The 24,368-nt window shown below is 39.4% G+C and overlaps 2 protein-coding genes across 8 annotated transcripts in view; one reads left to right on the plus strand and one right to left on the minus strand.

Moving 5' to 3' along the window:
* Positions 1-5,191, minus strand: part of RAD54B (RAD54 homolog B) — a 1,676,581-nt gene extending 1,671,390 nt beyond the window's left edge. Inside the window, exon 1 of one of the 3 annotated variants that reach the window (XM_044066559.1) lies at positions 5,013-5,191. The gene's annotated coding sequence lies outside the window, so the exon portion shown is untranslated. Of the gene's footprint in view, positions 1-4,797 lie in introns of all 3 variants that reach the window. The other 2 variants (XM_044066560.1, XM_044066556.1) reach the window with 2 other exon arrangements.
* The window catches only part of PPP4R1 (protein phosphatase 4 regulatory subunit 1), a 1,686,542-nt gene that overhangs the window by 549,864 nt on the left and 1,112,310 nt on the right, over positions 1-24,368 (plus strand). The window lies entirely within an intron of this gene.

Here is a 24,368-nt window from a genome sequence, read left to right on the forward strand (position 1 = left end):
GGGTCCTTAACAGCAGCACTGTGAATCTTGCTCAGTAACTGAAACAGAAATAGTACATAGAAGAAAATTTTGTAATTTGAAATACATTCTGAACCCAAACCAATGGCAGTACAACAATTTTTTTTTTGCTAGCTGATGACAAATAACGGATTCAATTAATGGCCAAACTGAAACAAGGTGGAACATGTTTGGCACCATGAGCACTGTGGATGCATCCTTGCTAACAGTGGTGTGCCATAAATAACTCACCATTAAACTTGACCGAATAATTTGCAGTGCCATAGCTTATTCAAAGCAGAGTTTAAGTAGCATCTGAAGATAAAACTAGCTGCAGTTGTGAACTGAAGATTAAGGGTAAACTAAAGTACAGGGAATGTATAACGGGGGATGGTTATACTTCTGATAGGCCTGCTCAGGGTGCTTGCCCTTTCCCCTATAGTTGAGATTGTTTGGAGTAATGTATGCATAAATAGAGCTTTGTCATTTTACCATTTTTGTACAGCTGTTGTGTTCGGAACTTGATATGTTGTTATGAGTTTCAAAACGGACCTTTTCAGGCTATTGTGGATAAGATTGTTAGTATATGCATTCCAACATGAAACAAAAATCTGTACATGGATTACTAACATGCTAGTAGCTGAAGAATCATGGTACCTAGTGGCACAGAATATTAAGTTAAAACTGTCAGCCAGATAAGAATTATAAGAATCACAGAGGAAAAAAAAAAGAGAAAGAAATATAATTAATTGTGCTGAACTGGAACATTAACACGTCCTAGTAAAATGTAACCCAAATATGGCTTTCTAAATAGAAACATGATTGCTAACGGTGCCATTACTCGCTATGAAAGGAAATAGTCATTGCTATGGGAGAAATGGTTACAAAAGTGTGCATTTCTATTTCCAGTTTAAGTTTATTGAGTCAGTGTCAATGTATTTGGAGAGGAAGCAATCCAAGTAGTGGTGTGTGCTGCTTCAAACTCTAGTAATTTATAGTAAAGTGTTTTAACTCAAGAGATCTCACAGCCTTGACAGACTGAATGGTCACTTCAACACTGACAATCATCTAGAGCCAAGGTTTACGCCAGGTGGCTAGCCCTGCTACAGTAGTTCATCTGTACCATGCACTTGCACACACACTCATACCTACGGCCAATTTAGAGTGTCCAGTCCACATGGTGCATGCCTGGGACTGCCCTCTTTATTTAGTTTTTGTGCACCGTCATTGAGTGAAATTTGAGTAAGTAGTTTTGTACAATTACGGCCAACCAAACCTGTGTTCTGAGATGCTATTTTGCTTTTCTTTTTTTTCTTTAAGATTTTGCCCTCACACCTGCCAATCATCAAGCCCCCATCACACTTGTGCTAGTTTTTCAGAGCCATCTCATGTAGGAAGGGCGTCATTCAGGCAGCCATGAAGACTGATTGTGTCCTTGCCAGCATTTCAGCAATGAAGCTGTTACTTGGCCCAAGCTCTCCATTAGGCAAACAGAAATGTGACCCACAATGCCTTCCCTAGGCAAGTGCACGCACCTGTGTGTCTGTTTGATAAAGGAAGCCACCAATCAGTGGCTTAAGATACCACATGCACAGCCCCAAGTCACTGCCCCACATCCTTCCTCCAGAGGACTGCTATAACCAGTGGTCAGCTCCACTCCTCCCTAGGACGGCCTCTCTACCAGCTCCATCAAGAGCTTAGGAAACTAACCGAACTCTGGTCACCTAGCCTGTAGACAGGTCATTTTGCCTCCACATCATTGCCTAAAGGTTTTGGGATTCATGATATTTTACTGAAACATATTCAACCACCTCATTCTCATTCTTGGACTAGCTCGGACGTGGACTACCGCTGCAAAACTGAAGCGTGTACAGTACTGCACGACCAGTTATTTATGTAAAACTGTAACCTTGTTCAAAGCTTACCCTAACCAAATACAGCCTCACCCCTTCCATTGTTTTCTGCAGTCTTCCTCCCCTTTGCTTTAAGTCACCGACCACAAATGTAATTGCTATGACTTTATATAATGTACTGGGACTATAAAGGTGCAAAAAGGACTGACATTAAGTCTTTTATTTTTTTCTAAATATTGTAGTATTTAATTGCCGAATTCATACCTCTCAAATTCTAAGGATTAAATATAACATTGGATCAGAAAGAGGCGCATTATCATATTTTTCATGAGAGAAGCTCTTTATACAGCAACTCTGCATTTAGTGGTAATGACCGTTTGTAAAAGCTTAGTTTATGTATTTAATGAAATATGTACTCATAAAACAGGCCAGATTTTACAAACATCGTGATAAACACAGGAAAAACCAGGCTTAAATTTGAGGGCGAAAATCATAGTGCTATTCCCAAATCCCATCAGTTGAGAGGTATGCCTGAATTAAATTTATTTAGCTGACATTTGTTGATCGGGATAATCTGACTGAATATATATGTGTGTGTGCATGTATATATATATATATATATATATATATATATATATAGGTCTACCTCTAAAATTTCAAACTTTCAAAACGTCAACTTTCTTATGGTCGAGACCATAAGATCAAAGCTTTGAAACTTTGAAATTTTTTAACTTAAAATAAAATGTAAAAAAAAAATTTTTTTTTACATTTTTATAGGGGGGCTTGCCATGATCGCAGTACACTGAGGAAAACAGTAAATATACTATTCCGTACTGTACAGCGATCCCCAGTTAAACGGTTTGAAGTGTCAAAACTTCGATATTATAGTCTCGACCACAAGAAAGCCGACATTTTGAAAGTTTGAAATTTAGAAGTAGACCCATACATTACATACATAGATATATATATATACATACATTTACTATGTGTGTGTGTGTGTATATATATATATATATATATATATATATACACACACACACACAGATTTACTACATGTGTATGTATATATATATATATATCTTTATTTATTTCCAGTTTGATAACCGGGGTGGTCCACTGGGCTCAAAGAGCCCGTTTTCAGTGGAGGCCCGGGGAGAAAAGCTCCAAAATACAAAGATACAATAAAATAAAATACAATAAAAATATGATAAAAAGTACAATAGAATGCAGTTATGAATAATCCTGGTATTATATAATGTTTTAAACAAAAATGTATGATGAATAAAGTGAGATGTAGGAAAAAGAAGTAGTGGAATATAGGAGGCTTGAGGACAGTTTATACAGAGCATGCTTGGTAACAAAGATGGGGAGTGTGAAGTAAGAAGAGTAGTACGAATAAATACCTAAAGTGGAGGAAGGAGAGAGAGGCAGCTGAGTAGTGAAACAAGAGGCAAATATATATTAGAAAGAAGAACATATGTGAGAAGAAAAGCAATAGGGGGTAATACAAAGGGATGGAGGGTAAAGATAGTAGAAGAGTGTTAGACACAATTTGTAGAATGTTAGACATTAGTTAGACAGTGTTATATAGGTTTAGATGGAAGAAGTATATAGGGGGAGAGAAGTACAGAAAGAAGGGTATATCTAGGATTTACACTATATACATTAAAGGTGTACAAGTTAAGTAAAAAGTATCAAGGGGAGGCTGTTTGGTAATATAGCAAGGTGAAGTAGTATTTAATGAAGAACAGGTCGAAAATTAGTTTAATAGGAATTAGGGGGGCAGAGAGCAATTACATTTCCAATTTTGGGAGAGATGAGAATGGAGCTGGGATTTAGAGAGTTCAAGGTTATTGGCGATTCTTAGTGAGGGGGGAAGAGAGTTCCATTTTTTTGCTAGGGAATAGGATAGCAGACACTGGCCAGCAGGACGTTTTGGTTTGTGAATAGCAAGTTGATTTTGTTGTGCAGATCTTAGGGGGTCTATGTGTGTGTGTGATATATATATATATATATATATATATACACACACACACACACACACACACACACACACACATAAAAACATGTGTAGCATATCTAAAAAGTTGCTGTTCACAATATTTTTCCGTAGCTAAAAATAATCTATTCATAATGCTTTTCAACTTCCAGTATTGTGAATGTTACCGTTCATTACTTGCAGTGATTTATCTCTTGCTGGATGAAGATGGCAGTATACAAATGCATTTAACTACAAAAATAAATACCTCGTGGTCGATCATAACATTTTTAGTGATTGTGTACATTATCCAGTGTTCTCCATCATCACCCAACTATTAACTTCATATTTATTTATTTACCGAAGGCTGCAGCATATAGACTGCATAACGCACATTTTAGGAAGAGGTGGGGGAACAATGCCACAGCTTGGCTAACTGGCCTGCTATCTTAACAGTATTAAGCAAACTTGATTCAGTTTGGAGCTAGCTACGTCAATCTGAGTTTTGTTTTTGTTTTTTTGTTTTTTTTTTTTTTTGGGGGGGGGTGATGCACAATTAAGTAATGCATCCAGTAACTCTTCCTTTTAAAATTATTTTAGTGCTTTAACATATGTAAGGGGGAAAAAACAGTGACGGAGACATCTCTCAACTTGCCCTGATATTTGCCTCTAATTTTTGTTGCCCGTCATAATCCTCTTACAACTGGTGACTTTGGGAGAGAAAGTGGTGGTTGGACTAAACATCATAGATGACAATAATTCGTTATAGGCTTCTTTTACATCAGAAAATGCATACCGATTCAAACGTTAAACGGGGTTGCTGATTCTAGAAGTAGGAGATTAAGAGCCCTGGACAACTGAATTTCTACTACAGCTTGAAGACCCGTGTATTATTATTTGTATTTCAATACATCAACTGAATTTTTACACATTAGTTTATCTAAACTCAAAAATAGAATAGCTTCTTACATAACTGTATACTACCATACCAAAATCAAAACTGCAATTAGTCCTTCCAATAAGGAGGTCTTCAGAATCCCAACAATCTTCGGGACAAGTGGATGTCACCACACCAAAAACTAAAATACAAACGTACTGGGCAGAATTCCCATTTTAATTAAGGAGACATAACATTATGCATTCATTTAACATTTCGTAGAAGAACGTGTCAAAGAGCTACGTACTGTGATTAGCGAGTTATCATCCCTTAATACGGGATAAACTTATATTGTACATTCAGTATACCGACAAAAACTTCAACTCTCCCGCTTTCCCAACATTCTTAACGTCACTTCTCTAATTTACGACAGAATGCCACCTTAAACGCCAAGCTAACACTGTCTTAAAAGGTAACGCTTCCTACTCTCCTCAGCGTTTATCCCTTCTACATTTTTCACACACACAAACAATTTAGCATCACTTATCACTACAGACTTCAGCACTAGGATACTGGGATACTAATTCATACAAACTTGGAGCACAGATCTGACATTGCCGTAAAGTAAAGATTATTGCGTATGTAAATATTTCACGACAGGTTAGAAGAAGGGTGATACTAATCCTCGCTTACTTTTTAACAGTTATCTGGAACATTTTTGATAGTATATAGGAGTAAAGCGTTGGCGTTTTATTGGTAAATTGAGAGTACTGTAAAAGTCAGGATCGATTTGGGAGTTGAGTACTATTAAGTGGATGAAAAGGGTGGCAAGGGCTTAGGTGTTTATGGCTAGGTACGTTATGATCGCTGTCGCCTAGTATGTTTCACCCCCAAAACGTGGAATAGTATTTTAATGTGGAGCAATCAGGCAAACTATTGAACACGTACTAACAACGTCATCGGGGAAGCTTACTGGACAGTTAAAATCTGATACTTTGAGCTTACTTGAATTCATCCAAAGCGTTTGTTTTTTCTGAGTCAGTATTGTTTGCTATTAATATCAGTTAAAAACCATAATAAAAAACGTGGAGAACACCCCAGCCATATCTGGCTACACCTGCTTCCACAGGTTCAGACCACAAACTGATGGCGTGAAGATAAAAGGAGGGGGTGTATCAATATTCATTAAAGGTAATACATCTCCAGATTGGTTATTCAGCATAATTCCTTGGAGATACTTCAGGTGCAGTTAATTAATTTATTTTACATGTGTTTACTGGGAAAGTCCGACTGGACATGGGTCCATTTTCAGCGGAGACCTGGGAGAAAAGCTTCAAATAAAATTACATAGATTAACAGGTAGACATCAAAGGTACATATAATACTTACAAAATAATACTTGTCTTACAAGTACATATGATACTTATAATGAATATTTCATACATGTGTGTCGATGATGTAGGTGTAAAAAAAGGTCTATATTATATACTTGAAGTTTCAAAACTTCGAACCTCATATGATCGCCACCATATGAGTGAAGTTTGAAATATCGAATATATAATTAAAAAAAAAGAAAAAATTAGGCCCCCACACCCCTGCTACTTAAATATACCAACTCCGAGATTGCAATCTTCCCATTCTGCGCCATACAGAGACATTTGTTTTAAACTTCGAACTTGTAAAAGTTTGATCATATGGTGTCGACCATGTGACATTCAAACTTTTCCAAGTTCAAGGTTATAATAGGAACCCTAAAAAAACACTAAGAAAAGTAATTACACTAGGGGATACATTGAGATTAGGTTTAGATGGGAATAGGTGGTTAAGTAGTGTTTAGCCTGGGACACCTATTCAAGTTATTGCCAGCTACAGGACCCCCTCCATGAGTCAGGGCACACTCTGCCTATTTGGATCTACTTTGAGTCTATGAAGATACATCTGAACACCATGTTTTTGGGTAACTTTAACTACCCATTCATTGACTGGGGAAATTACTTGTGCATAAACTCAATTTCCCAAAGGTTGCACGACTTCATTAACTCCAATGCCCTGGACCAGCTAGTTGACACCCCCACAAGGGGTGCCAACATCCTGGATCTGGTGCTTACCAATATGTGGGACCACTGAAAAGGTCTATATTATATACTTGAAGTTTCAAAACTTCGAACCTCATATGATCGCCACCATATGAGTGAAGTTTGAAATATCGAATATATAATTAAAAAAAAAGAAAAAATTAGGCCCCCACACCCCTGCTACTTAAATATACCAACTCCGAGATTGCAATCTTCCCATTCTGCGCCATACAGAGACATTTGTTTTAAACTTCGAACTTGTAAAAGTTTGATCATATGGTGTCGACCATGTGACATTCAAACTTTTCCAAGTTCAAGGTTATAATAGGAACCCTAAAAAAACACTAAGAAAAGTAATTACACTAGGGGATACATTGAGATTAGGTTTAGATGGGAATAGGTGGTTAAGTAGTGTTTAGCCTGGGACACCTATTCAAGTTATTGCCAGCTACAGGACCCCCTCCATGAGTCAGGGCACACTCTGCCTATTTGGATCTACTTTGAGTCTATGAAGATACATCTGAACACCATGTTTTTGGGTAACTTTAACTACCCATTCATTGACTGGGGAAATTACTTGTGCATAAACTCAATTTCCCAAAGGTTGCACGACTTCATTAACTCCAATGCCCTGGACCAGCTAGTTGACACCCCCACAAGGGGTGCCAACATCCTGGATCTGGTGCTTACCAATATGTGGGACCACTGTAGCACCCCATTGTGAGATATTCCCTGGTGAGATATGATCATAAATCAGTCTCATTCAAAATTACTATCACTCCTGACCCCACCCCCACCCCAGCACCAACTAAAAAACCTCTCCAAAGCAGATTATAACCTCTTACAGGCTGGTATAAATAGATTCACTGCACCTCCCCCCTCAGATGGAACTGGCAACTATGCCAAGTTCTACACTAATGTTTTATACAAACACTGAACTGCATTGACTCAGCCGTACCTGATAGGACCAAAACAAGCTCCTCAAGGAAGAGTAAACCTGTCTGGTGGACAACTGCCATTAACTGGCTTTACAATAAGAGGAAGAAATTGCTGTCTAAGAGTAAGAGGGAGCAAGCCCTAAACTAGAAACATTCCCTTCTCACCTTAAACAAGCAAATAAGACTTCTTGTGAAGTCCTCCAAAGCTAACTATGAATCCATATTAACTTCTTCAACTAAGGACAACCATAAGGCGTTCTTTAGTTAAATCTGTAACCTAAAAGGAAAGGCCCAGACTGGTAGTTAATGATACCACATATACTGAACTTGTGGACATTGCTAACCTGTTAGCCGATGGGTTATGTGAAAACTTCACTCCCCTGTCCCTTTCACACTTACCCCAAGACATCCATACCTCCTGTCCTCTACCTTGTATCTCTAAAGAACAGCTCATGAATGCCATCTCTAAGGTCAAAAACACAGCATCCATGGGACCTGATAACCTCCCAGGTTGCATCTTACATGGGCTCAAACAAGAATTAGCAACACCATTTGGTACTCTTTTCAGTCATAGTCTAAGCACTGTCTTCATCCCAGCTGAATGGAAAAAGGCCACCATTATCCCCTTGCACAAAGGTGGTGCTTCCACTGACCCCAGGAATTATAGACCTATTAACCTGACTAGCCTTATCTGCATGTCTATGGGGGAATAATCATGGAACTTAACAACAAAGATATTGGTAACCTCTAAACACTTGACCCTACTCAATTTGGATTTGTCAAAGGGAGATCATGCTTGTAAAACCTGGTGGACTTCTTCGAGACAGTCACCAAGGCCCTTGATGAAGGGAAATCTGTGCATACAGCCAAGGCTTTTGACACTATCCCCCACTCAGGCATAATTGACAAATTTACCCAGCTAGGTATCAACCTGTATATCATTAGATGGGTCACTAACTGGCTCACTGATAGAATCCATATAGTCAAAATAGGGGAATTCACCTCCAACAGCAGACCTGTAACTAGTAGTGTTCCACGGTGTTCAGTCCTGGGACCTCTACTGTTTGGAATCTATTTCTCAGAAGTGCAAGATAAAATCATAGAATCTCCAAATGATGTCAATATCCTACAAGAGGGTCTTACACAAACAAATGACTGGTGCCAAAGTCATGGCCTTAAACTCAGTGCAAAAAAATGTATTATCATAATTTTCAGTAAGAGCAATGTTCCTGCTAACTACCACGTCAGTAACAACACCCTAAGTATGCACTCAGTGGTGATAGACCTTGGCACACAGGTTGACAACTACCTTACCTTTGATCACCATGTCACCACAGTGGTAAGAAGGGCATTCTATATTGCTCACCTCATAAGTAAGGTCATTGCCTCCAGAAAAAAAAAGAAGTTATAACCTCCCTGTACTCTTTCCTCATCAGCCCAATACCTTTCCAAGCACCTGCAGCAATTGGAGAGACCACAAAGGTCCCCCCCCAAGGAAAATTGAAGGTCTTCAGCATCTGTCCCTATGTGGATTGTCTGAAATCACTGGCACTTTATTCTCTTTCATACAGACTACGCAGAGGTGATCTCTGTCTTGCATATAAGGTGATGTTTGACCTTGCTTTATTGGAAATGCTGCATATCTGTAAGTTAAATGGTACACAGGTTACTTGCTCTAATGGCCTTAACTTGCTATGTGACATTAATAGAACCTGCTGGAGAGACAGATATGTCTCCCAGAGGTTACCACACTTTTGGAACAGACTCCCATTTCATATCAAGCAGAGCAACTCATTGGCCTTCTTCAAGTGCAATCTGGATGATTTGATGGGTAACCGTAAATTCAACTCCAGGGGTTCCACCTATGTCCCTCTTAAACAGGGGTGATAGGTGCTGCTCATGGAAATAAGAGTAAAACTTGGCTAGGTTTCTAAGGGCCCTAGGGTCATTAGCTTAGTAACCTCTTATGATTCTATGTGCGACATACCCGTTATATGTCACATCAGATTAGTGGTCTGCCCTGGTAAGCAAAGCTAAATCAGTAAATAAATGTGAAGACCAGGGAGTTTTTAAAGCTTATAATGAAGAACATTCTTCATAATGAGGTACAGCTGAGCGGTAAAAAAAGAGAAACTGAAAGAATTACAGGGTGTACTGTTTAATATAGGGTTTGAAAGTCCAGTTCAGTTAGGTACATACGCAGAATTAATTACAACATGTTTAATTACTGTATCCATTTACTTAGAAAGTGTAGAAAATGTATTTTCTGAACTACAGGAGATGTATAACTGTAATGAGCATTGCTATTTAGTGATGATTGAGTAAGTATTACTGTAATCCACCCCTTTAAAAATGTTCATCTTTTGGAAGGATGGAGGCTGGAGCTACACGTTCAAGTAGCATAAAACGATTTAACAAATGTAATCAATGATTTATTTATTAAAACAGTTAAATTGTTTTATGCTGTTTGAACCTTTAGTTCCATCTCCGAACTTTAGGTTTGGCCTCTCAAATTTCCCTGATTTTGACTCAGATTTTAACTCTGTCCCTCTTAATCCATACTAAAACTGGATACTTTTAGAAAAATATATAGTTAGTAACACTTAGTAAATAGTGACAATTGTGACAAAGGAGGTACTGCGAGCACATCTAGCTGAAATTCTGTAAGTAATTATATGTCATTTGTGAATATTAACATTATTTATATAGAAGTGTAACAAAAGGAGATAGAAAAAAAAATTTGTAAGCATACATGTAAGGCAGATGAAAGTGTGTGTGTGTGTGAATATATTGCTGAGTTAAGCACTTATTTTCATAGATGGGTGAGTGGGTGTCAGGTCACCACTTTTAAAGGACTGGCAGACCTTTTGATGAGGGAACAAGCCCGTAGCACTTTGCCTTAGGACATGAGAATCTGGTTAGCAGACAGAGAATGTAATACCACAGGTGAGTTGGGAAAAAAGGAGACCTATACCTAGCAAGCAGGGCATCACTGCACAGGAAAGGGATACCCAGTGCTGCTCATGGGTCTAAGTGAAACCATGATGGGTATCCAAAACCACCCCAACAGAGTCTGCCAGTAGTAGAGGAAGCCACTAGGTGAGGTACAACACCAGGACCAAGGGTTAAAAGTTTTAAATGCAACCAGTGGGTCCATGTAGCATACAGATGTCTATGGAGGCAAGGTGGGGAACAAAAGGTTGGAGAGCCAGAAAGTGGGAATGACAGAATTCCAGCAGTAAATTGTCTGGAGACAACAAGAGTACCAAACTACCACAAGAGGTTATATCCTATCTTAGTAGATGGGAAACAGGCCACTGCTAAGAGAGTCATAGCCACTGACCTAACCATTGTGAAGAAATTATATGCAATGGTTAAAGAGGAGCACTCCTTGCTTGGGCAGTCTACTCCAGTCAGAGCTTTAGGAGGGATCGTATTCCAAATACCTTTGGCTAGGGTTCACCTTGACTGGGAGGGTGGAAAAGGAAGCAAGCAAGTAGGTGTGTTTGAGGATATCCCTGCAGATGTCGTGATAGGGAATTATTTTGATAATGCAGTACCTTGTGTGCATGCAGTTACACTCAGTCAGGCTTGGAGACAAGCATGTGGGTCTGGTAGCCTGGGGGGACCCAGACAGACCACACACTTAAAGCCAGGACTGGTGAGGTCACTACTTCGGAGAGGGAGCTACCCTTGTAGCAGTGAGACTGAAGGTGAGCCACTGCTGCTTGTGGATACTGATGTTCCCTTGGACAGAGTGACTGCAAGGGCAGAGGTAAGTAGATGTACCCAGGCTGACAGTGAGACACCGGTGTCAGAGAATACCAGACTTCCTGTGGGAGGGAAGCTGGGAAGTTTTACAAAGAGAGTTGAGACAGGCTCAGCTGTCAGACCCTACATTACAAGGCCTGAGGGAGGTAACCAGTGAGGCAACTGATTGTCCAGGAAAAGGGGAATCTTTATACTGGGACAAAGGGTTACTGTATAGAGAGTGGGCCCCCAAGGGAGGCTAGAGGGTGAGAGAATACAGCAGCTGGTAATGCCCAGAGCCCACAATCTGGCACTTCTAGCCACAGCCCATGGCATTCCCTTTGCAGGTCATATGTGCATAAAGCATACAAAGAGATGTATTATGCAGAACCTTTATTGGCCTGGGATTTCCAGGGATGTAACAGGGTACTGCAGGACCTGTGAGCAGTGCCAAAAAGTAGGCAAGGCAGGAGACAAGGTCACGGCTCCTTTATGCCTTTGCCTGTGATTGAGGAGCCATTTCAGAGGGTAGTTATGGATATTTTGGGGCCTCTGAGTACCCCAAGTTCCACAGGGAAAAGTATATCCTAGTGGTAGTAGATTATGCTACTAGGTACCCTGAAGCGGTGTCCCTATCCTCCATTGAGGCAGAAAAGGTGTCAAATGCTTTGTAGAAGGGTTTCAGCAGGTAGGTTTCCCAAAAGAAATACTGACTGACAGAGGTGCCAATTTCATATCAGACCTGCTGGCTTGAATGTAGAAGTGCTGTGGGGGTAAAGCAACCTAAAGACTATCCCTACCATCCTCAGACTAATGGTCTTGTTGAGACGTTAAACTCTACACTAAAGATCATGCTGCAGGCATTTGCAGATCAGTTCAAGAAGGAGTGGGACAAATATTTGCACCGTCTATTGTTTGCTTACAGGAAGGTGCCCCAGGAATCTACAGGTTTTTCATACTTGGAGTTACTGTATGGGCATAGGGTGAGGGGACCTCTAAATTTGATTTGGGATGAGTGGGAGGGAGAGTGTGAATCCCACAAGGAGTCTGTTGTGGCATATGTCCTAAACCTTAGGACAAGGCTCAAGGAACTCATGAGCTTAGCCCAAAAGAACCTAGCAGAAGCCCAACAGCAGAAAAAGGTCTGGTATGACAGGAATGCTCGAGCTAGAGAGTATGCTGTAAGGGCAGCAGGTTACGGTTCGTATTCCTGTCTGACACAACAAGCTGCAGGCAGCTTGGGAGGGACCCTTCAAGGTGGTAAGGAAAGTCAGTGATGTTAAGTACATGGTAGAACTGCCAGGCAGGAGGCAGGTGCATAAATTGTACCATGATAACACCATGAAACCTTACCATGATAGGGAGGCCCTGGTAAGTATTTGCAGTAAGGGACAGGAGCAGTCTTAGGGGGAGCTATGGCTACAGGGAGCCAGCCAACAAAATCCCAAATTACTATGGTGGAGCCTAGGGTTGCAAGCATATGATAACGCAGTGCAACACTGTACTGGGGTCAACAATGCCAAGGCAGCTGGAATCTCAAGACAGGGAGTGGGGTAAGGTATTCCCAGATAGGCTCATCCCTCTCAAGCAACGTTTCTCAATGGTTGCTTGAAAAACTAGCTTGAATCTTCAAGGGGGGAAGAAATGTGACAGAGGAGGTACTACCAGTTCAGCTAGCTGGAATTCTGTAAATAATTATATGTCATTTGTGAATATTAACATGATCTATATAGAAGTGTAACAAAAGGAGATACTGACAGCCCAGATATCGTATTTGTATGTGATGTTAAATTACCGTAATTGTTACAGAAAGGGTGGGTTATTGACATTGGGTGTAAAAACACCGTATTGTAAAAGTACTTTTGTTGGGTTAAGTTGGTCTGATTTGTACAAGAATAATTATTGTGGTCATTACCAGTACATGTGGTCTAAGGCATAATGTTTGCTTTAGCCAAGAACTGGGGAGAAAAAAAAAACAAAACAACGAATGCTGTGGAGTCATGAGGAGCCTCTGCATACTTTCCGCAGATTTTAAATGCGACTGACTACCAGATAACCGAAATGTTAAGAACCATTACGATTGACGCTGGGGTAGGGGATCTAAACTGGTTTTATTGTCTCCATTTCAGTTTGTTGTATTCATAGATTGTAACTAAAATGTTTAAGAAGTGTCGAGCTGTGTTTTATCCAGATTTTGATGTCCCCATTTTTTAAAGGGGTTAGAAAGTGATAGGGTATGTGCCTTTATTTCTCATTGCATATGGATGCTGTTATCAAACCCAAGTTAAAATTGAGTGTGTTTTGTGTGTGTGTGTTTTTTTTGGGGGGGGGGGCTTTAAAGTAAGGTTTTTAGGTTCATAGGTGTGTACTAAGTTGACCACCATGAAACCTTTTTAAGCCTAGCTATGCATTCCAAATGGCTGACGAGTTTATAAACCTTAAGATTATTCTAAGGAATGCATGTGGTATAGGGCTCATAGGTTTGTAGGTTGGTACTAGGCTATCGGCCCTAGGGCCTATACAAGCCTAGCCATAACAATTCCCTGGCTATTTCTTCCCACAATATTTACTTCCCCGGACCCATCTAGCAGGGTGACTGACTTGATCCCCGAGGTGAATTTGAATAGTCAAGCATTTGTAGACCATCTTGCTCTCACCTTCTTTCAACCCTTCTGTATGCATCCCCTCTGCTCTCGAATTTAAACAAGACTGTCCTTAACAAACTCTCAATTTGGAGTCTGCTTTGGGTAAAAAATACCTATGCAAACACTTCCAAGCAGAAATCCTAAATCTTCTAGACTTTGTTGCATATTTGGAGCCATACATATGTTCTCCCATTATTTCCTTGTGAATTGTTTAAACAATCTCCCTTCCCAATCTTTTCTAACCTCCTCTGATTGATTCCTGTAGTTATTGTGCAGTATCTTACACGCCCTATTCATTATTCATTTATTTAACGGCAGCTTCTTTTCTAGATTCTACTAAAAACTCTACCAGAACAAGTCTTTTACTTAGGATTCCCCATCCCTTCCTCTTTGTGTATACTCTGATATCAATCCTTGATAGGGAAGACAGTCTCTAGCCAGCAGTCCAAATGTCTTCTTGAATTCATCCTATTCTTTTACCTTTCCCTGTCTATTTTCTCCCAATACTTTGCTTCCTTTGCCAGTTTTCTCCAGTAACTTCCAGCCCCCCTTTGCCTGTTGTCTGTATCCCTAATTGCAGTCATCCCTGTTAACAAAATCTCCCTTCTCCATTCTCATGTTGGCTTACTGCTTAGAATACTTTCTATTATCTTATGAATATAATATTTTGTATGGCTATTGTTATTCCCCTTAAGGATCTCCATCCAAAATCCCAGTCTCTCCTTATTTCTTGAATTTCCCCCACTCCATCATCATCATTTTCCACTTTGGATTGTAGTTTTTTGCTTGTGTTATGTATATTAGCATTAACTGTGTAGTTCTAAAACATCCTTTAAAATTGGGTAATCCTAAACTACCTTGTTCTATTGGAAGAATCAATTTATCCCACTTGCCATCTTTCCCACCCAGATAAATTCATTCACCTCTTTAAGTGTTGTTTTCAACTTTTCCTCTGGTTGATGAAAGTATAGCTGACCTGCATATAAAACTAAAGGGACTAAAAACATTTCACTGCTTGCATCACAGTATCCATATCCATAAACAACAGCTTCCACTTTGTCAGTTTTTGTATGATCTTTTTAGTCTCTTCTCTCATATCCTTTGCTGCCATAACAAAATCATTTTTAATCCATGCTCCAAAATACTTTATTTTATTTATTGTGTCCCCACAAATATAGGTATTGCTGAACCAATACATGTGTGGGTAAATAATTTACAGTTATAGTCGTTTTATCTTCATTAATTTTATATCCCAAAAAAAGACTTGAAACTGCTTTAAAATATTCCACAACACTGAGATGCTGTTCTCTGGTTTCATCAGGTACAAAATAATATCATCTGCAAATAAAGCCAACTTTTCTTGATTACCATGCCAATTATATATTTTAGTTTCTGAGTCTCTTATTTTCTTTGCAAATGACATTAAATATAAAAGAAATAGCAAAGGGAAAAGAGGACACTCCACTTGGTCCCTCTGTTCAGACACAACGTATCAGAAAGGAAGACTTCCACTTTACGTTTTCCACTGATCCCTCATATAGCCCCCTAATTAACCTTATTATTGTATCAGAAAATGCAAATACTGTCATTGCCCTACTCAAAAAATCCCAGCCTACTCTGTCAAATTCTTTTTTTGTTTCAAGACCGACCAGCAACAGTGTTTTTTCCTTACATTCTGATTCCCTCTGGATCATCACTGTTCTATTAATGTTGTTAAATGTTTGCCTTCCCTCCACAAAACCACATTGATTCATATCTATCAATTTGGCAACACCTTTGGTATTTTTAGCTATTATGGACATAAACACTTTATAATCATAGTTTAAAATGTAAATGGTCCTGATGGGTCTTTACTGTCATTAGTTATTACAGCCATCACAGCTTTCTTCTAGGGTGTTAGTGCTTCCCCTCCTTTTAAATACTGTTAAAACCTTCCAGATCTTTATCACTTTCTTCCCTCCTAGCGACCAAACGTCCACAGGAATACTATCTATTCCTGCAGACTTTCCTGCAGATTGATTATACGTCACCATTTTAAACTCATCTCTTGTCTTAACTGATAACTGTTGAGCTTCATCTACCTCTAACCTTGGCATACTTAAGTCTTCCATAAATATATTCATTTCTATTCTTTCTTGATTTCCACATTTCTTTGCTTTATACAAATTTTCTTAAAATTTCCGAAATATCCCTAATACCTCTACAGGATCTTTGGTTGCTGTTCTTGTTATGGGCTCCCTAAGTTTGGCAACAACCCTTTCTAGTCTCTGTTGCCTAAGTTGATGTGCTAAAAGTTTTTATGCTCCAGAATTATTATCAAAAGACAGTTGCCTAACAGCGATCTTTTTAAATTCATACATATTCTACAGATATTCCCTTAGTTTCTCTTTAGCACTCTGCAGTTGGGCCTCTTCTTATTCACCAAGAGTCCATTTATTCTGCAGAACTTTAACTTTCGTCAGCCCCTATAAGTAATTCTTGTAACTTCTTAACCATATCTCTTTTTCTTTTATTTCTACCCTATTTTTAAACTTCACTTTCATTTCCCACTCGCTAGTTATAACTTATGAAGAAATTTCTGTCTTCCCTAATAACACTAGAATAAGTTCTATGACCCATTCCTTAAATTCCTCTTTTTTAACTGATAGATGAGGAAGCATCAGTGTCTCATTTTTACTTAATTACCCTGCATTTTTATCTTTGATGTTATTGGCGCATGATGTGAAACAGTTATTGGATATGTGTCAAAGCTTTCAATTAAATGCATGTGTTCTTGTGAAATATAATTTCTGTCTAGTCTAGCTGAGTTATTGTACTTTGGGAATTAATATATTTCTTTAGAAATCTAGCCTCTTTTGTTGTATTTTCCCTTCTAGATCCCACAGATACACTCTCACTGTTGCAAATCAAGTTTCAGTCCCCACTATACCTCAACCTCTTAGTGCAAGAAATCTGGACAAAGCCCAACAAAATGGGGAGACAAAAGACCAAAAATAGGTACGTATTTTAGATATTGCTCTTATAAACTTAGAAAGTTGCTAGAGTAACATGATTTGTTTTAACATACAATTTCTAAAGGATTTGAAGTCTGAAACTCAGATTTATGTCATTGTTTAGTGACTCCACTCCTCAGATCATCCCAGTGATTTGACAGAAAAACACACATTTTATGAGGAACAGACCAAAAATATGAGCCAAAAATCTGGACATTCTATGAAAATCTGGACAATTGAGAGGTATGGTCCCCACCTATAAGTAACATTCCCTGCTGAAAGCTGATTATTTCTCCCAAAATTTTCTTAAGCTCCATAATAGCAGTTTTAGGTGGAATATAAGTAAATGCCAGCATAATCCCCTTCACTTGCCAGTAGCCTCTTACTATCAAGTCAACAGAAATCCAGTCTTTCTTAGCTACTTTTTCTTATAAAGCCATATTTCAGAAATGTAACCGATGCTTTACAGTCTATCATTTATTCAGTAATCTCAGTGTTGCTGGTCTTCTTCCTGTTCATCTCCATATCTCAACCCCAGCCTGGTTCATGTCCAAGGTACTCTCAGTTCTTCTATTCAGCTCCTATCCTTTCTTTACTGTTTCTCCTGTGGAACAATGGAAAAGGTTTCACTGGCAATGTCTCTCTATGAGCTTCATTATCAGAATAATGAGAATTAGAGCCCCTTCTGTTTGATAGCTTGCTTTTTGTTGGACAGACTTTTGTATTTCCTCTTTAGCCTATTCTACATCAAAAAATTACTTTGATAATCCAATAAAAATATTCTGAAGACAACTGGATACAGCATCTTGAATCTCACTTGACTCTCAACATTCCCTGATTACTGGGATAAATGCGCTTGTCTTCTGTGTGGTGTACAGTGAATAATCACTTCTACAAAACTCTACTTCTCCAGTTTTTAACACTTTGCCTTCTGCCGTAGTTTTGTCAGGATCAACTGTTTCTGCTGGTATGATTGCAGATTTGCTAATGCAGGTTTTGGCTGCATGGCCAGGTTTGGAACATACACATGATGTGCCATTTCAGTTAATATATCCTGTTGTGGAATACCAGTCCAGTTGCTTATTTGTTCTTTCATAAAATGAATAATTTATTCCTTACAGTTTTTCTGGTACACCAGAAAATCTTTTTTTTTTTCTGCATGCTGTTTCCTCTAAAGCTGCAATTTTTTTGAAACAGCTCATCTTGAGCAGTCTCCTTTTCAGCCAACTTTTTCTTCATTTCATCCAGCAGTTTTTAAAGTTTTATCAGTTTATCTGAATAGCTGTTTAACGTTCCTTTCATTTATCCAACCTTTTGTTATTTGACTTGATATACTCCTTCAATGTTTATTTTAATCAGCTCTGAGCACATTTGATTTGTTTTCCTCTAAATTACTGGAAGCCATCTCTTGTATCACAGCTGGTGCTTGAATTGCTTCTTGCTGAACAGCTGCAAGATTCTTCCCAGTCATTGTTTTCTGTTCACATTTTCCAGTTGATTTTATTTATCTCTCTGAGTTCCTTCTTTGCTGACATCTAGGCAGTCTAGTTACTAACCAGTAATTACATTTTACTAGCCCTTATCTTTCAGTTTCTTTTTGTCACACTGGCAGAGGTGAAAGTAAGCTGTTGTTCAGTGTGCAGCCATTTTGAAAGTTCTTCTGATTACTTCTGAATTTGTCCCTGATTCTCTTGAGATTTGTCCCTGATTGGTTGAGAGCACATGGTTTAGCAGTTATATTGCAGTTTATTAAAGTACAGTTGTTTAAGTAAATTTAGCATAATGGTAGATGTTCTAATAGATCATTTTTGAAATAGCCTAAGCTGTTTGGGTCCTGACCCCTGTGATTGGCCAGCATTCAAAGCTTTATAGAGCCTCCTTGCTCTCTGTTAGGAGCTCAAGCGAAGTTCTGTATAAACACAGTTAGAGTGCCAATTTCCTCAGTTTTATTGCCTAGAGAAAAGGGGAAAGTTTAATTGTAATACAACTTCTTCTTCTTTCAGCTGCTCCCGTTAGGGGTCGCCACAGCAAATCAACTGTTTCCATTTCTTCCTGTCCTCTACATCTTGCTCTGTCACACCAACCACCTGCATGTCCCCTCTCACCACATCCATAAACCTTATCTTAGGCCTTCCTCTTTTCCTGTTACCTGGCAGCTTCATCCTTAGCATCTTTTTCCCAATGTACTCTGCATCCCTTCTCAGCACATGTCCAAACCAATGTAATCTTGCCTCTCTGGCTCTGTCTCCAAACCTTCCAACCAGGGCTGACCCTCTAATATGCTTATCCCTAACCTTGTCCATCCTTGTCACACCTAGTGCAAATCTTAACATCTTCAACTCTGCCACGTCAAGCTCTGACTCCTGACTTTTTGTCAGAGCCACTGTCTACAACCCATAAAACATAGCTGGTTTCACTACCCTCTTGCAGACCTTCCCTTTCACTCGTACTGGTACTCGTCTGTTGGAAATCACTCCTGACACTCTTCTCTACCCACTCCATCCTGCCTATACTCTCTTCTTCACCTCTCTTCTACACTCACCATTACTCTGAACTGTTGATCCCAAGTATTTAAACTCATCCACCTTCACCACCTCTACTCCCTGCATCCTCACCATTCCACTATCCTCTCTCTCATTCACACACATATATTCTGTCTTAGTCCTGCTGACCTTCATTCCTCTTCTCTCTAAAGCATATCTTCACCTCTCCAGGGTCTCCTTCACCTGTTCCCTACTCTCACTACAGATCACAATGTCATCTGCAAACATCATAGTCCATGGGGACTCCTGACTGATCTCATCTGTCAACCTGTCCATCACCATTGCAAATAAGAAAGGGCTCAGAGCTGATCTTTGATGTAATCCCACCTCCACCTTAAACGCATTTGTCACTCCCACCGCAGACCTCACCGCTGTCACACTACCCTTGTACATATCCTGTACCACTCTTACATACTTCTCTGACACTCTCGACTTCCTCATACAATACCACAACTCCTCTCTAGGCACCCTGTCATGTGCTTTCTCTAAATCCACAAAGACACAATGCAACTCCTTCTGACCTTCTCTGTGCTTCTCCATCAACACTCTCAGAGCAAACATTGCATCTGTAGTGCTCTTTCCTGGCATGAAACCATACTGCTGATCACTAATCATCACCTCCCTTCTAAGCCTACCTTCCACTACTCTTTCCCATAACTTCATGCTGTGACTGATCAGTTTAATCCCTTTGTAGTTACTACAGCTCTGCACATCACCCTTATTCTTAAAAATTGGTACCAAAACACTTTTTCTCCATTCCTCAGGCATCCTCTCACTTTCCAAGATTTCATTAAACAATCTAGTTAAAAACTCCACTGCCATTTCACCTAAACACCTCCATGCTTCCACAGGTATGTCATCTGGACCAACAGCCTTTCCGTTCTTCATCCTCTTCATAGCTATCCTTACTTCCTCCTTGCTAATTCACGGCACTTCATGATTCACTACCCGCACATCATCAAACCTTCTCTCCCTCTCATTCTCTTCATTCATCAGCCCCTCAAAGTACTCTTTCCATCTGCTCAACACACTCTCCTTCCTTGTGAGTACATTTCCCTCATTATCCTTTATCACCCTTACCTGCTGCACATCTTTACAAGCTCGGTCCCTCTGTCTAGCCAATCGGTACAGGTCCTTTTCTCCCTCCTTAGTGTCCAACCTTTTATACAACTCTTCATACATCTTATCCTTAGCCTTTGCCACCTCTCTCTTTGCCATGCACCTCATCTCCTTATACTCTGGTCTACTTTCTTCATCTCTCTCTGACAATCCCACTTCTTCTTCGCCAACCTCTTTCTCTGTATACTCTCCTGTACTTCTTCATTCCACCACCAGGTCTCCTTGTCCTCCTTCCTCTTTCCAGATGTCACACCAAGCACCTTTATAGCCATCTCTCTTACTAGCTCTGCTGTAGTTACCCAGCTATTCGGTAACTCTTCACTGCCACCCAGTGCCTGTCTTTACTCTTCCCTGAACATCACCTCACAATTAGCCTTTTTCAATTTCCACCATTTGATCCTTGGTGCTGCCCTCACACTCATCCTCCTCTTCTTGATCACCAATGTCATCCTACAAACCACCATCCTATGCTGCCAGGGGTGGTATATTTGGCCATTTGTATGACATGCCTTTCATTTTACATTAGAAAGACTGAATATCAGTTAAAAACAAGGATTTATGAACTTTGTTATGTTATAAGGACAAGGGACAATACTATTGCCTTATATCCCAGCCAACAATGGGTGGATGCTGACAAGCAAGGTTGGGAACCAGGGAATTTTATTAGAAAATAAAGGTGAATGCTACCCACCTCCTGATTTGAATGACAGGGATAACCTTAATAGTATATTGTGTTTGAGGCTTGCTAGAATTTGAGTTTGGAATAATTAATATAATTAATATTTTTATAAAACAACATTTTATGTTTTTAATATATATTATTAATAAACATGTATGTAAATTAATGTTATGCATTTTATTGATGTTTGTAATTTATATTGCACCATTTACAGTTTATGGTATTGTTCTACAAGTTCCAGGATTTTATAGCTAAGTGCACCTTTCTTGTCATTATTTTTTTATGTTTAACTGCATAAAGTGAATGCATACATTTTTTGGTTTATAATTTTATGAAATAATATGCATTTCTATATACAATCAGTTCAGGATGTCACCATTGTGTGAGTGCAATAATTTATGATTGGATGGTTTCAATCATGTGATTATTTAACAAATGTATAAATTAGTATGACTGCTTGATTTGAATTTTTTTCTGATTAAGTCTGAGTAAATAATACAAAGCAGTCAACAATAAATTTATTGCTATTTTGGCACATCCTGTGAGTTTTTTTTGTACTTCTGTTTAAACACTGTGTTATTGCTGTGTTTTTTGTTTTTTTTTTGGTTCCTTGAAAAAATGCAAAGCAATGGATATTCTACAAAAGGGCCTTACAGAAACATATGCTTGGTGCCAGAGCCATGGGCTTAAGCTCAATGCCAAGAAATGTATAGTTATCCCCTTTGGGAAAAAACATATAACCCTGAATTACCACATAGGTGGTAATACACTAAACATCGAAAGTGTGATAAGAGACTTAGGGACACAGGTGGACAGTGGTCTCACCTTCGATAACCACATCGCCACAACAGTCAGGAAATCCTTCTATGTGGCACACCTCATCAGTAAGGGCTTTTTATCCAGAAAAAAGGAAGTCATTGTCCCACTGTACTCATCCCTCATTAGACCCATTATAGAATACAATGCCCCATTTGGTATGTACCTCTCAAGACATCTGCAACAACTGGAAAGGCCGCAGAAATACATCACTAAAAGAATCACAGGCCTAAAGCAGATGCCCTATGCTGACCGTCTAAAAAAACTCCAGCTATACTCTGTCGCATATCGTCTATCAGAGGCGATCTCTGCTTAACATACAAGGCCATGTAAACCCAGAGCTGTTGGACATGCTACACTTAAAGAAATCCCAATCCCTCAGAGGCATACACTCCAGGGATCTAAACCATGTCATCACAATAAACAAAACATGCTGGAGGGATAGGTTCCTGACCCAGAGACTCCCCAGAGTTTGGAATAGACTGCCCATACATGTCAAGTAGAGTGCCTCTTTGGCCCTCTTCAAAAGGAACCTTGACGATTGGATGGGAGATAGGAAATTCACCCCGGGGATCACGTCAGTCGCCCTGCTAGACAGGGGTCCAGGGAAGTAAATATTGTGGGAAGAAATACTCGGGGAATTGTTATGGCTAGGCTTGTATAGGCCCTAGGGCCGATAGCCTAGTACCAACCTATGAAGAGCCATTCAAGGATAACACTAGGAAACGAACCCAACATAAGAGGGCAAAAGGGAAGGGCAGCTACTGCATCTGTGATCTGGCAAAACATTTACTGTTACATTAAGTTTACTTGCACAATGCGCTGTGTTCATCAACTAGATCAGTGTTGCAGTAGCCTAAGCTATTTGGTTAAATTGCTGTAGCTCAGAGACTAACAAGGTGAAAGGAAAACTAGACTAAAAATCCAGGTACCCTCTCTTTTCAGGCCTTTTCTTAAGCCAAAGGAAAAGAGAGAGTGTCCTTTGTGTAGTGGGTGTTGCTCTAATGGGGCATTTTGTTTTTTTCTTTTCAGAAATGGGCAGATAAATATCTTAATAATGGGATGCCATGTGACACTGCTTCTGGAATTTGTGGTACATTGGGCGGAGGCAGAGACAAGGAAGAAACCAAAGTTAGCAATGCATGTCAGCAGTGTATTTGTGCCAGTCGAAAACTTTTGCTCATTGTTATTGCTTTTTGCTCAGTTGGTTTAAACTGTTAATAACTTTAATAGTTTTCACTCTATGTGATTTTTTCCTGGCTGATATTTCAGGAATGCTGTTATGTTGTAAAAATATTGTTTGTATTTTCATATGAGAAATTGAGCTGTACATTCATTGGAGACCAATGTTTGCAGCAAAAAACATCACAGTGGCCTTCAGATTTATCACATAGTGCACATATAACATGCCTCTTGGAAAGATATGGGGTCTGGGGTTGGAAGGAGAGGGGTAATTGGGTTTTTTATGAAAAGGAGGGGAAGATCGCAATGAAAGGCAACAGTAAGCTGCTGACCTGCTTAATGAAGGTAAACGGGGTGTTATCATGGAATGTTAATGGTCTGGTGGGCAGGAAGAAGAGGGGAAGAGTATTAACATCCCTTAAGCAAACATGGGATGAGGTTGTTTTCTTGTACGAAACCCACCTTTCTGGTCAGGAGCATGAAGAATTTAAATGGCAAAAGTACAAAGGATTTGCATCAAGTATATCTGGTGCAAAATGCAGAGGTATAGAGGTTTTATAGGCTCCATTGTCTAGAGTTGTAGTAGATGTGCTCCAAGACAAGGAAGGTAGATATGTGGCAGTTATGGGTGACTGAGCAGGGAAAACAATTATGGTAGGGTCAGTGACTCTTCCTCTCCAAGTGCGCTATCAGAGACATTAAATTGGTGCTGGGAGAAATAATTAGCTTCCAGCAAGGCATATTAGTACTGGCAGTTGACTGGAATCAAGTCTGTTAGAAAACAGATGCTCGAGGGGGGCCCTAGGAATCAAAAAATGAATAGAAAAGGGATGTTTCTAAAAAACTATTGTAAGATGTTTATCCTGATGAATCCCATAGAAAGTAGGGCAATAGACGCTGATTTTACATCCCAAGCTGACAGA

This window comes from Protopterus annectens, chromosome 3.part1 (genome assembly GCF_019279795.1).
Source record: "Protopterus annectens isolate FY-2018-M chromosome 3.part1, PAN1.0, whole genome shotgun sequence".
Lineage (NCBI taxonomy): Eukaryota > Metazoa > Chordata > Ceratodontiformes > Protopteridae > Protopterus > Protopterus annectens.